Genomic DNA, 13,442 nt, shown 5'->3' with positions numbered 1-13,442 from the left:
AACTGGAAGAAGTACATTACATGCAGATCTTTCTGGTGGGGAAGGCTGTTTAAAATTTATTACTGAATAGAAGCAGTTGTAGCTGATTTCAGTGAGAGTGATTCTTTGTCAGATGTTTCTGAAGAACGTGTAGTGACTAGTGTAAGTTCTCTGTCCTGGGGTCCAGTTTCAGTGAGTAACATGAAGATTTTTGACTTTGTTGAAAGTAACCCCGGTGTTCCAACTGAAATTGTGGTAAATCTCCATGAAAATACATCTTATGATTTTTCTTCATAATAGATGATGTTACTGACTACATGGTGAAGGAAACTAATATCTATGCCAGTCAGACTTTACAAAAGTTAATATCAAACCCCTACTCCCAACTATAAAAGTGGTATGATGTTACTTCTCAAGAAATGGAATGATTTGGGGGAGTATTGTTTTGGATGGGCCTTAGCAAGAAGCCAGACTTCTGGACTATTGGTGGAAAAACATTTTGTATGACAATTCAGTGAAAAAGTTTATATCACGTAACCGCTTCGAAATGCTTCTGAGAATGTGGCATTTCTCTCAGTGAAGACTATCCTCCTAGTGACCGTCTCTTCAAGATCAAGCTACTGCTTTTCTTCTCGAAAGGTTTCAGGTTGCTATAATTCCAGATAAGGAAATATGTATTGATGAAACAATGGTGCCACTTTGAGGATGATATATATACTTCAAGCGGCCCCTGGCTCAAAACTAGCATGAGTTAAATACAACTCACATGGCAGTTAATGTGTTAAACTGGGAATATATATGGGTGGGCAGTAGTATGTATGCTAATTTATAGGAGAAAATGTTGTATATTTTCCTGAAGAGTTAGTTTTACTTAAAGGTTCTTTTGTTTTGTTTTGTTTTGAAACATTTTCATGATAAATGTGGAATGTAGATTATTTTAAAGAAAAAAAGTATAAGACTTTCAAGGAATTTCCAGGTTTGTTTCTGGATGTCCCTTCAGACTACATCCCAGACCCCTTTGGTGAGCATTCAAATTCCTCTGTCCTAAAAGTACTTCTAAAGAAAAGCCAGGAAGCACTGATATAGGTCAATGGAGAGGAAGGGTGGAGAAAGTATCAAAGTATCACTAAGAGAATGCTTCCTCTGTAACAAGTACTATATTAGATGCTTTCCACATATTATCTTTTTAAATGCCTACAAAGATACTACAAAAAGGCATTATTTCATTAATTTTATAGAAGAGAAACTTTAGTAAATTTAATCTAAGCTGCAAAGCTTACAGTGATGAAAATGTTTTATTATATAATATTGGAGTGATAAAAAACATTTATCATTGAAATATTATGATTAGTTCTTATGGGAAAAAATAGATAGGATAGCTAGGAACCACTCTGTAAAAATAATTTATCACCAATGTGAATCTTTCAGTCTTAATGTAGATCCTGTCAGAAATGAGGTCTATATTTCCTAGTAAAAGCTAATTAGTGGTATTAACAAATTCTAAGATACTCAGAAATCTTATTAGGATAACACGGTTAATTTTTAGTTAATGAAAACTAGGGGAAAAAACTTAAGCCTTTATATCTATAATTTTTATATATTATTTATTCGCTAGCACATTTTGTCCCAAATAAAAGCAATGCATACTATCAATTACCTACTATCAATTACCAATTTTACCTAGTTTTATATGAATAATACTGAAAAGACTTTTTAAAGGATTTCAGAAAGTAAACCTGGAGATGTCAAACTCTTTTGAAATTGAGAGGCTAAACTATAATAGCATGAGGCTTAATTTTTTCATAGAACACTGCCAGTTAAATTTACAACTTGTATCTTTATATACTGAAATAAATTTGATGGCTCTTACTTTAAAAAAACCTAAAACATAATATACAAATTCACCAAATCAAGTTGATAACGGATTGATTATTACAAGAGAACTTACTGCAGAATCTCTTAAAATAAGGAGCTTTACTAATGGATTTTAAATTAGCCAATTTATAAACAAATAGGTTTATATAAAACCTTTCAGAAATATATACATTGGGCAAAGTCCCAAACAGGGGAAAAAAAAATGAAAGGATGTGCCAAGGACAATTACTCAAAAATGAATAAATCTGTTAATAAAGATACTAACTTTATTAAAATGGGCCTAAAACAGTCTTTGTTACTATTAATCCGAAAAATAGTTTCAAAGATAATGGTATATAAAATCCATTGTTTTGTAATACACATTTGTGAGGATAGTCCTAAAGGAGCATTGACTTATAATGTACATAGTTATTAAATATAAATTTTAAAATTCATATTTTTCTTAACTTGCCTGACAAGTTAAAATGTGAATATTCAATTTATTGAATCTGTTACAGATGACAAAAGCAAAATCTTTTTATTAATGACATATAAAACTGAGTAGAAGTGATTAATACTTTCATTATTCCTTGATATATTAATTCTCCCTATTTCAAGGCTTCCTAAACATTGGGTAAAGTCATCTATATAGATTTATAGGCAAAAGTCTCAAAAATGGAAGAAGAAATAGAAATCCAAAGGTATAATAACAAAATAACAAAAATTTTTTTCTAATTGTGTAAATTAAAGGACCCCGGTCATGTCACGAAAGTATATACTCTCTGAATAATGTGTATTTAAGAACAACTCAGGAAGAAATATAACTGAAAGAATGAGTCTAGATGAAAATGTCTTTTTCTTTGAGGTGGCTGAACACCACTCCAAATATTCTAATTTTGAAAAGCCAAGTTCCTACTTTTAGAACATTTCTAAGTTACCATGGTTAGCTAAAGAGCTAAAAAGAATAATTAAAAGCCAAAAGCCAGTCTTTTGAGAAAATTCAATCTGTAAATTCAATTTATCTTAATTTGACAATTATCAAATGGTCTAAAAAATAAGCAAAAAAAGTAAATTTCTAGTTTAGCCTGAATTCAACTGGGAAAATAGACAATAAACATCATACAACTTGAAAATTATGTCAAAATTTTAAAAGATTCTTAAATTATGCAAGAACATCCATTTGTAAACACTCCAGTTAATGAAATAGTAAGATAAATTTGATGTATTAAGGAAGTTTGTTTACAAAATTCTAGGTTATTTTTTAAAAAGGTATTTTACTTAAAAGGATATTGCAATAGGAAGTAGAGACATATTCTGGAATCACAATCTAACAAGAGAAGCAATCTAATCTTCACATTTACATTAAAAAATTGAGTTTTTAACAGCTTTCTTTGCAATGAATATTTTTTAAATATGAAACTATTTTAAAAATTTATATACACACATAAATATATAAAATAAAAGAAGACCAAATTAAAAATTAAATAAATGTGCCAAATGACAGTTTCTTAATGGCTTCCCTGAAACCTAAGTGTCAAATTCTCTTAGGCTGCATTTCTTTTTCTACAAAGCTGAAAGTAGGCCCTATAGCTTAGAAATCCATGTAACACACAAATACTCTATTCATCATACTCACAGGCTTAAGTTTTTCTTCCTCATTAGTCAAAACTATACAGTCTTTTCCCCGGAAAACCTGAAAGGCTTTTTATTTACTGGTCCTGTTATTACCGGACCTGGCACATCAGTAATGACCCACACTTTCACCTCCAGCCAGCTCTTTATGCTGTCCAGAACTTACTGTGAGTTACAGGTGATACTTCTTATAGTAGATGTTGATTACGGTCCCAAAGCACAAGAGATGCTCCCAAAGGGGCTTAGAACCCCTAACATCACCTGCTTCTTTTTGTATCCAGAGAAGCAATGTGCTATTTGTTTTGAACAACTAATGATTTCAAGAAAGATTATACAGATGAATTCTTTTCATTAGATTGCTTTACATAGGCTTATTCTTTCAGCATACTGCAGCAAATATAGACTGTACGATTCCATTAGGATAAAAGAAATATTTTTATACAATTTTTCTCTGTGGCGCAGTTTAGTTCACCCTTCTGTTAGAGCAAATTGCTGGAAGAACTGGTTCTTAGGTTTCTAATGGCGCAGTGTTAACACAGTGAATGATTCACGGATGTTCTTCTTAACATTCAGGAGTAACACGGAAGGCTAGCAGTGCAGCCCAGGTCCAGAGCTGATGAATGGTGCAGTGCTGCTGTTGTCATAGCAACCAAGAGGGAAAAAAAAGCAGCACCATATAAGGAGCTGCGACATGGATTCTGGGAACAATTTATATTAAAAAGCTGTAAGCTCCTTATGCCTTAAAGCTGTAAACTCCTGTCTTACTGATTCCTTTTCATGTTTCTCTTCTGAATTTCTGAATCAGAGCTATGTGAATATACATCACAAACTACAGTAACTAGGTAGACACCAACAAAAAACTGCATATTGAGGTAATTTAAAACAATAATAATACTTCTGGCAAGCTAATATGTGTCTGCAGTATCTTCAAAATTTATTAGGTTAAATGTTAGTATGATATTTTGTTGAAATGTAAGGAACTATCTAGAATTTGAGATAGAAGAAAACTCACTTTTAAATACTTAGAGATATTAAAAACCTAAATGCCTTTTATTCAGAAGATATGCATCAAACATACCAAAACTGCAGCACCATCAACTGATTGACTAATAAAGTAGCAATGACAACAATTTCAGAGAGAGGCATACTATATCCTGCATTCCTTCCAGATGCAGAAAGGTCCAAAAGACACTAACTTCACTGCGAATGCTCATAGCCTTCCTTCATGGTCAAGGAAGGTTCTACATTAATCACTGGTAAGACAGAGTTACTGTTCCATTCCACACTTCTGAAAGCCTCTTCCTACTGGGCCTGGAGAACCTTTTTCTTGTCATAGTTTCTCCTCACCTCCCAAGAATAAGGAAGAGTTCTTCCTCTTGCGGCTGAGAGCAGGATATCTTCCAAAAGGAATAATGGAAGAAAGGGGAGCCAGGAAAAGCACCAATGCATGAATTGTCATAATGGTACTCTCTATGGTGTACTGGACATGGCTCTGAACTGACTTGTGCAGGAAAAAAATCTTTCATTACACTTATAAAAGATAGTCCACAGGTGCTATGCTATTTCATCTATTTAGATAGGGCAATTCCATATAGAAATTGTTCTATATCATAGCAGTGTGTGTTATTGCATTTCCATCACCAACTATTTAATGAAATGTTCAGATACAATATAAGGCAAAATATTAGGTAATTTTTTATTGCATTTTTCTCTTACATGGGCAGCACTACCATTATAATTCTGGTACAATTATGCATCTCTTGGTCACAGAATTATGACACATTTATCTCCATAAATGATAACCTCAGTAAAACATTACTAAAAAGGATTACAATGTAGTGGAAGACCATGCATTTGACTAGTCTGCTGACTGTAGTTGTACTATAGCTTAGCTACTTACCAGACATAACCCTGGGTAAGTCACTTAACCACTCTGACCCTCACATTCATCACTACTAAAGTATGGTTAATAACATATTTCTACCTTCTTCCTAAAGCTATTGTGGGAATAGAACAATGTAATGCAAAGCCTTGAAATTCTAGAAATCTATGTTATCTTATTTTAAAATAACTTAATTAAGCAAATGAACAAAGATAAAAAGGAAAAATGGACTTCAATAGAACTCAATAGAATAGAAATTTGCCTGAAAGGGTAAATATTTTCTAGGCTAGTTTTTCTGTTTGATTGGATATTTGGTCTCATCACATTGCACATACTTGTCACAAATAGCTATTTCTTTTTAGAATTGCAGTAAACAAAGATACTGTGGACTAGTGTTAAAGGATTATCTAAGATAATCATGTAAAAGTAATTCTACTGCCCCAACATGAGTCATACCCTTTAGAAAATGGTAAGTTGGCAATAAAGAAGTATAAGCACAGAATGGTAATACTAATGGTAATACTAATAAGTACAGAATGGTAATACTAAAGAACATGCAAAGAGATAAACTTCTTTCAAATTATCTTCAATTAATTTTTATCTCACCTAACTAGAAAACTGTAAGGTAAACTTAAAAATCAGCATTTATGTTTGATTTGAAAATTCCATGGATGGCATACCTTAGTTCTGTTTCCTTGATAGCCTACTCACTTCCATCTAGTAAGCTTTTAAAATCAAATATTGTCTTGGCCCAGTGGCTTTTTTTGAGAGAAACTCTCTATAGTTGGTACTTTTTAGAATACCAATAACTCAATACCTTAAGAAAAAGAGAGTAAGTTTCTCTCTCACCTCTCAACCCACTAAATTAAGTTGAGCTGGTCCAGGCATTAGATAGATTCCAGAATAGTTCTGTAAAAAATGTAAACTTGGACAACAAATTATTTTTCCATTGACTTTCATTTTAATGTTGCTTATGCTCTACATAGCTGACTGGGATGAGAACATGGTTAAACTACCTTAAAATACAAAGTACATAGGTTTTGTTTTGTTCAAAAAATTGGATTTAAGTTAAGGTAAGGGTAGAGAGAAATTTAAGAAGCTAAGCTATTCCCCTGGCTATTAATTTTTTACTCCCTTATGATTTTAAGTCACTCGTGCTAAAACTTATACAGAGTTTTACATTCTTTTTATTTTTATCCTTTTTCCAGTCTTCCCCATTATAAGCTTTATCCAAGGGGTAAGCATTAGTGCTAAACTCTAAAGTGTTTAAAGGTAGGGTAATACTTACAAAGAGATGAATATATGAAATCTCTATTCCCACAGAAATAAAATATCCATCCTTCTTGTTAGAGCAATTCAAGTTTTGGCACAATTTCCATGTGGGGTTATGCCTTTTCTAGCAATGGCTACTGCTGCATATCAGGACTTTAACCCGCAACAGTAGGGTGATGACTGATAGACAAGAGAAAGAAATATATTCTTAAAATTCATATAATGTGGCCCTTACATATTAGCCAACTATTTCATCTGATGGTCAATAAAAGAGTAAGATTGTTATAACTCTAAAGGATAAACAGACACAGTTTGACATGTTGAGAGCAATATTTCTGTTTAATGAATGTCATGAATGATATTTAAGGGATTTCTGAAGATAATCTTTATTATACTCAGTTTTTACTTTACATTTTGACTTTACTACCTAAATTCTGAATAAAATTTTCTCAGATGTGTGATGTTACCAGGTGCAGTGGCTCACACCTGCAATCCTAACACTGTGTAAAGCCAATGCAGGAGGACTGCTTGAACTCAGGAGTTTGAGACCAGCCTGAGCAAGAACAAGACTCCATCTCTACAAAAAATAAAAATAAAAATAAATTAGACAGGTACAGTAGTACAGGCCCATAGTCCCAGCTACTAGGGAGACTGAGGCAGGAGGATGGCTTGAACTGTGGAGTTGAAAGTTGCAGTGAGCTATGATGATGTCACTGCATTCTAGTCTGGGCAACAGAGCAAGAATCTTGTCTCCAAAATAAATAAATAAATAAAAATGTGATGCTACCTGCTACCTCTAAATTAGAATTATAACATTTGAAAAAGATTATGAGCTGGCAGGTAGCCCTTTTGGGATGGTTTTACTCATAAGTAGTGCATAAAAGGGTATATTTAGTTAAAGATATACATACTGAATCTTCTTTCTCTCACTTTTTATTTAAACTAATCTAATTTACAAAATTATATATATAACTTTTTTAAAAAAAATATAATCACTTTCAAAAACAAGAAACAAACTTTAACCAGAAATAAGGGGGAAACATAGATGTTCAACCAACTCTGGTAAAACTCAAGACACTATTCATTATGCTGTCTAAACAAAATCATCAAAACAAAATGGACAGTTCTAAAATGACCATATTTTCCATGAGAATAAAAATATCATTTAGCATTATAAAAAGTTCTGTCACTATAATATGAAAATATATCCTGCGCTAAGGCTTTATGTCATTCCATACAATAATTTATTTCCTGTTTAGAGAGTAACTAAGGATTTCTTTTGAATTGTGAATATTTATTTGATCTTTCTGATGCTTTGTGACAGTAAAGTGTTCCTGACGGTTGACATTACTTAGCCCTTACATCCAACATTTAACACTTTTTATTCACTTTATTTTTTTTTTTCTTTTTTTTTTTTCACAGGAGAGAAGCTTCACAATTTAACACTTTTTAAACTGCTCACCTTCCACGGCAGGTGGGCAGTAAGCAAGTAGGAAAGGACAGGGTAAATTAAATAAAAAAACAGACTTCCTGGAGTGTGGTATAAAATTGTGGTGAGTTTTCTGGGGAAGATCAGACAGGAAGGATAATAAAGGATTTTTTATTGCAATTTTCATGGTGTTTGCCATGTTTAAAAGTGATATCCGATTCTTGGAGCCACCACATAGTAGCTAAAAAGGATATAAAAGATTATTAATCAAGTGATTGACAACTTTTTAAACTGTTAGGGTTCCTTTTATTATTCCCCTTCTCATGGACTTACATTTTGAAAGATTTTTATCAAAATTTTTATTTATTAATTTAAACAAAGATATATAACTACTAATTGTAGTTTCAAATAAACATGAGCTGATCACAGTGTGGTAATATAATACTGTGCTAAGCAAAATAAGGTAGTCTATGTAATTTTATGACAAGCAAATGTATGTTATCTATCAGGTGTTTTAAATATTGAGAATTACATCCAGGGAATAACATTACATTTTTTGGAGCTTAACAGTGGTAAGGATAATGATATTTTAAAAATAAGTCACTGCCAAATCATATTTACATGTTTGTCACAATAAAGTGCTAGGCACAGAGAGAAACTCTGTACAAACAATTCTGTGTTCTTTCTTAGCCCTACGGTCTTATTATTTTCATTTTACATATGAGAAAACAGAAGTTCCAAAAGAATTATGCTGCCCAAGAGATTTTATAAATGAACATGTAGAATTCTAACTTAGTTCTTTGTCATGGGCTCCTGATTAGTTCTTTTGGGCCTAGAGTTCTGAGCCTTAACTTTGCCATAATATAGACATCCCAGGAAGCTCTCTTGAAAACAAACATTACTTTATGATGTGTCCTCATTGTTAGACATTTTTCTTGATGCTGCCTACTTACCTGCCCTGGAACTTTGTCTGTTGCCTGCCCCTACATTCTCTCAGATTAATAGGCTCTACCTACTTCCTGTGATGGCCAAGAATTACCTACTGCTGATCCATCCTAATGTTTAGGGTCTGTTCAGACATCCACTTCATGACTGATACCAGACTGCATCTTACTAAACTGCCTTCTCCACTGCAGGTCCTAGGTGTCCTTGGTTTGACCTTTCATTGGCCACAGCTCTAAAAGAAGCACTGGACAAGGTTAATTCTATACTTCAGATTTTAGGCAAGCATATTTCTTTAAAAACGCAGAGAAAAGAAGCTATAAGCTAATGGTCAGTAATTTTAAAAGGGAATATAGTTTGAGAGTATAGATTAAAAATTAAAATGTATACAATCATAAGCACAAGGAAGCAGCTAAAGAAATACATTATGGCCATCCCAAGAATTTTTTGATGAAGACAGATTTGTGGCCAAAAAGTATATACACAAAGAGAAAAAAAAAGGACATAATAAAAAATGAAGAGTGGAAACCTCTGTAATTATATTTTCAAGGAACAACAGAGCTCCAGCTGAGAAGAACTATGTTTTTAAGATAGCCAATAGGATTGTTAGGATAGTTTTGGAATAAAAAAATGGATGAGGGAAGCATAGCTCCACTACATGGGAAAGACAATAGTGTAATGATTTTGTTATTCTTTGAGCTAAACTCTCTACTAAATTCTTGACACACATGATATCTTATTTAACTCAGTACTTTGGGAGCCTAAGGTGGAAGGATTGCTTGAGCCCAGGAGTTTGAGACCAGCCTGGGCAATACAGCGAGACCCCTGTCTCTAAATTTTTTTTTTTTTAAATTAGCTGGATGTGGTAACAATGCTATGTAGTTCTGGCTACTCAGGAGGCTGAAGTAGGAGGATTGCTTGAGCCCAGAAATTCAAGGTTACAGTGAGCTATGACTGCACCACTGCGCTGGTGGTGCAACAAGTGAGATGTGGGCAACAAGAATGAGACCCTGTCTCAAAAAAAAGAAGGCAAAAAAAAAAAGGAAGAACCAACAGTAATGACAATAATAGCATAATATAGGTAAGAAAACATACTCAACACCCTTCATAATAGCAACAAAGAAAATAAAATACCTAGGAATATATTTAACTAAGGAGGTAAAAGACCTCTACTGACAGAGCTATGGAACACTGAGGAAGGAAGTAGCAGAGGAGGTAAAGAGGTGGAAAACCATACCATGCTCGTGAGTCAGCAGAATCGACATTGTTAAAATGTCTATATTACCCAAAGTGGTCTACAAATTCAATGCAATCCCTATTAAAATACCAACATCATTTTTTGCAGATCTAGAAAAAATAATTCTACACTTCGTATGGAACCAGAGAAGACCCATATAGCAAAAGCAATCTTAAGCAAAAAGAACAAATTGGGAGGCATCAATTGACCAGACTTCAAGCTATACTAAGAGGCTATAGCAACTGAAATAGCATGGCACTGGCACAAGAACACAGACATAGACCAATGGAACAGAACTGAGAACCCAGAAATAAAACCATCCTCATAAAGCCATCTAATCTTTGACAAAGCACAAAACATACACTGGGGAAAAGAATCCTTATTCAATAAATGGTGTTGGGAAAATTGGATAGCCACATTTAGAAGACTGCAACAGGGTCCACACCTTTCACCTCTCACAAAAATCAATTCTCAGTAGATAACAAACTTAAACCTAAGGCATGAAACTAAAAAAGTTCTAGAAGAAATGTTGGAAAAACTCTTATAGACATTGGTCTAGGGAAAGAATTTATGAAGAAGACTCTGAAGGCAATCATAGCAACAACAAAAATAAATAAATGGGACATGATCAAATTAAAAAGCTTCTGCAGGCCGGGCACGGTGGCTCACGCCTGTAATCCTAGCACTCTGGGAGGCCGAGGCAGGCCGATTGCTCAAGGTCAGGAGTTCAAAACCAGCCTGAGCAAGAGCAAAACCCCGTCTCTACTATAAATAGAAAGAAATTAATTGGCCAACTAATATATATAGAAAAAATTAGCCGGGCATGGTGGTGCATGCCTGTAGTCCCAGCTACTTGGGAGGCTGAGGCAGGAGGATTGCTTGAGCCCAGGAGTTTGAAGTTGCTATGAGGTAGGCTGACGCCATGGCACTCACTCTAGCCTGGGCAACAAAGTGAGACTCTGTCTCAAAAAAAAAAAAAAAAAAGCTTCTGCAGAGTCATGGAAACTATCACGAGAACAAACAGATAACCTAGAGAATGGGAGAAAATATATTTGCATGCTATACATCCGATAGAGGGCTCATAACTAGAATCTATATAGAACTCAGGAAAATCAGCAAGAAAAAATCAAGCAACCCCATTAAAAAGTGGGTGAAGGACATGAATAGAAACTTTTCAAAACAAGATAGACTATGGACCAACAAACATATGAAAAAATGCTCAACATCTCTAATCATCAGAGAAATGCAAATCAAAACCACCACTTATCTCCAGTGAGAATAGTCTTTATCAAAAAGTCCCAAAACAATAAATGTTGGCATGGATGTGGAGAGATAGGAATACTCATACACTGCTGGTGGGACTGCAAACCAGTACAACCTCTGTGGAAAGCAATATGAAGACACCTTAAAGAGCTACAAGTAGAACTATCATTTGATCCAGCAATCCCATTACTGGGCATCTACCCAAAGGAACAAAAGACATTATATAAAAAAGATATCTGTACTAGAATGTTTATAGCAGCATAATTCATAATTGCAAAGACATGGAAACAACCCAAGTGCCCATTAATGCATGAGTGGATTAATAAAATGGGGTATATGTATACCATGGAGTTCTACTCAGCCACAAAAAACAAGGATGATGTAGCACCTCTTGTTTTACCCTGGATAGAGTTGTAGCCCATTCTACTAAGTGAAGTATCACAAGAATGGAAAAACAATCACAATATGTACTCACCATCAAATTGGAATCAACTGACTTAAATGACCAACACTTAAGTGCACATATAATAGTAACATTCACTGGGAGTTGGGAAGGTGGGAGGGGGGAGGAAGAGATGGGTATATTCACACCTAATGGGTGTGGTGCGCACCATCTGGGGGATGGATACACTTGAAGCTCTGACTCAGGTGGGGCAAAGGCAGTGTATGTAACCTAAATATTTGTGCCCCCATAATATGCTGAAATTAAAAAAAAAAAAAAACATACTCAGAGTAGTCAACTGACTTGACCAAGATCATATAGCTAAAAAGTGGCAGAGTCAGGCTTGAACCCAAGTATATCTGACTTCAAAGTCTGCCATGCTTAACAACATCCTGCTCTAAGCAAGAGACATAGAACAATTATGTTGTTCTATGTTCACATTCAAACACCCTTGCTGTGGTGGTTTGAATGTGTCCCCTTCAAAATTCAGGTTTTGAAACTTAACAGCCAACATAATGGTACTAAGAAGTAAAGGCCTTTAAAAGGTGATTGATTAGGTCATGTAAGGGCTCCTCCCCTCATGGATGAGATTAAGGCTTTATAAAAGAGGCTTCACACAGAGTTAGGCTCTCTTGCCTTCCATCTCTGTCCTGTGAGACATCTCGTGAGGATATGAGCTCCTCTCTTCTAGAGGATGTAGCAAAAGTTGCCATGTTGGAAGTGTTGGAAGCAGCTTTCACCAAACAACCAAACCAGCTGGTGCTTTGACCTCAGACTTCCCAGGCTACAGACTTGAGGGGAAAAAAATTCTGGGCTGGGCATAGTGGCTCAACCCTATAATCCTAGCACTTTGGGAGACGGGGGTGGGAGGACTGCTTGAGGCCAGGTTTTCAGAGACAAGCAAGAGCAAAATCCTATTTCTACAAGAAATAAAAAAATTAGCCAGGCATGGTGGCATGTGCCTGTAGTTCCAGCTACCTAGGAGGCTGAGGCAGGAGAATCACTTGAGCTCAGGAGTTTGAAGTTGCAGTGCACTATGCTGATGCCACTGCACTGCCTGGGCTACAGAGTAAGATCCTGTCATAAAAAAAGGAAAAAAAAAAAAAAAGAAGAAAGAAGAAAGAAAGAAAGAAAGAGAGAGAGAGAGAGAGAGAGAGAGAGAGAGAGAGAGAGAGAGAGAGAGAGAGAATTTCTGTTCTTCACAAATTACCCAGTCTCAAGTATTGTGTTATAGTGACACAAATAGACTGAGATAACCCTCATTTTGCTTTAATATTACTTATTAAGGAAAATCATATTCAAACTACAAAGAGTAGAATAAACATAATTAAAAGGGTTTTGAAGAAAATGAGTTAAAAAACACAATCAAAATCCAGGCCCACACAATTGACCATTCAGAGTTCTACAAGAACATGAAGATTTAAACATGAAACTACTACTCGTAGTAGTAAAACCACACAGGAACTTCAGAGAGCTACAAAACTAAAGGATGACAAAATATGGATATTAA

At 34.7% G+C, this 13,442-nt stretch overlaps 1 protein-coding gene across 12 annotated transcripts in view; it reads right to left on the bottom strand.

Annotated features, from left to right (window-relative positions):
- TANC2 (tetratricopeptide repeat, ankyrin repeat and coiled-coil containing 2) overlaps nt 1-13,442 on the bottom strand; it is a 370,065-nt gene that overhangs the window by 212,700 nt on the left and 143,923 nt on the right. Inside the window, exon 1 of one of the 12 annotated variants that reach the window (XM_012747328.3) lies at nt 3,632-7,997. The exons of the other annotated variants lie outside the window; for them this stretch is intronic. The gene's annotated coding sequence lies outside the window, so the exon portion shown is untranslated. Of the gene's footprint in view, nt 1-3,631; nt 7,998-13,442 lie in introns of those variants that run through there. 12 annotated transcript variants of the gene reach the window in all.

This window comes from Microcebus murinus, chromosome 18, assembly GCF_040939455.1.
Source record: "Microcebus murinus isolate Inina chromosome 18, M.murinus_Inina_mat1.0, whole genome shotgun sequence".
Taxonomy (NCBI): Eukaryota; Metazoa; Chordata; class Mammalia; order Primates; family Cheirogaleidae; genus Microcebus; species Microcebus murinus.
This window is presented reverse-complemented; position numbering and strand designations above follow the sequence as displayed.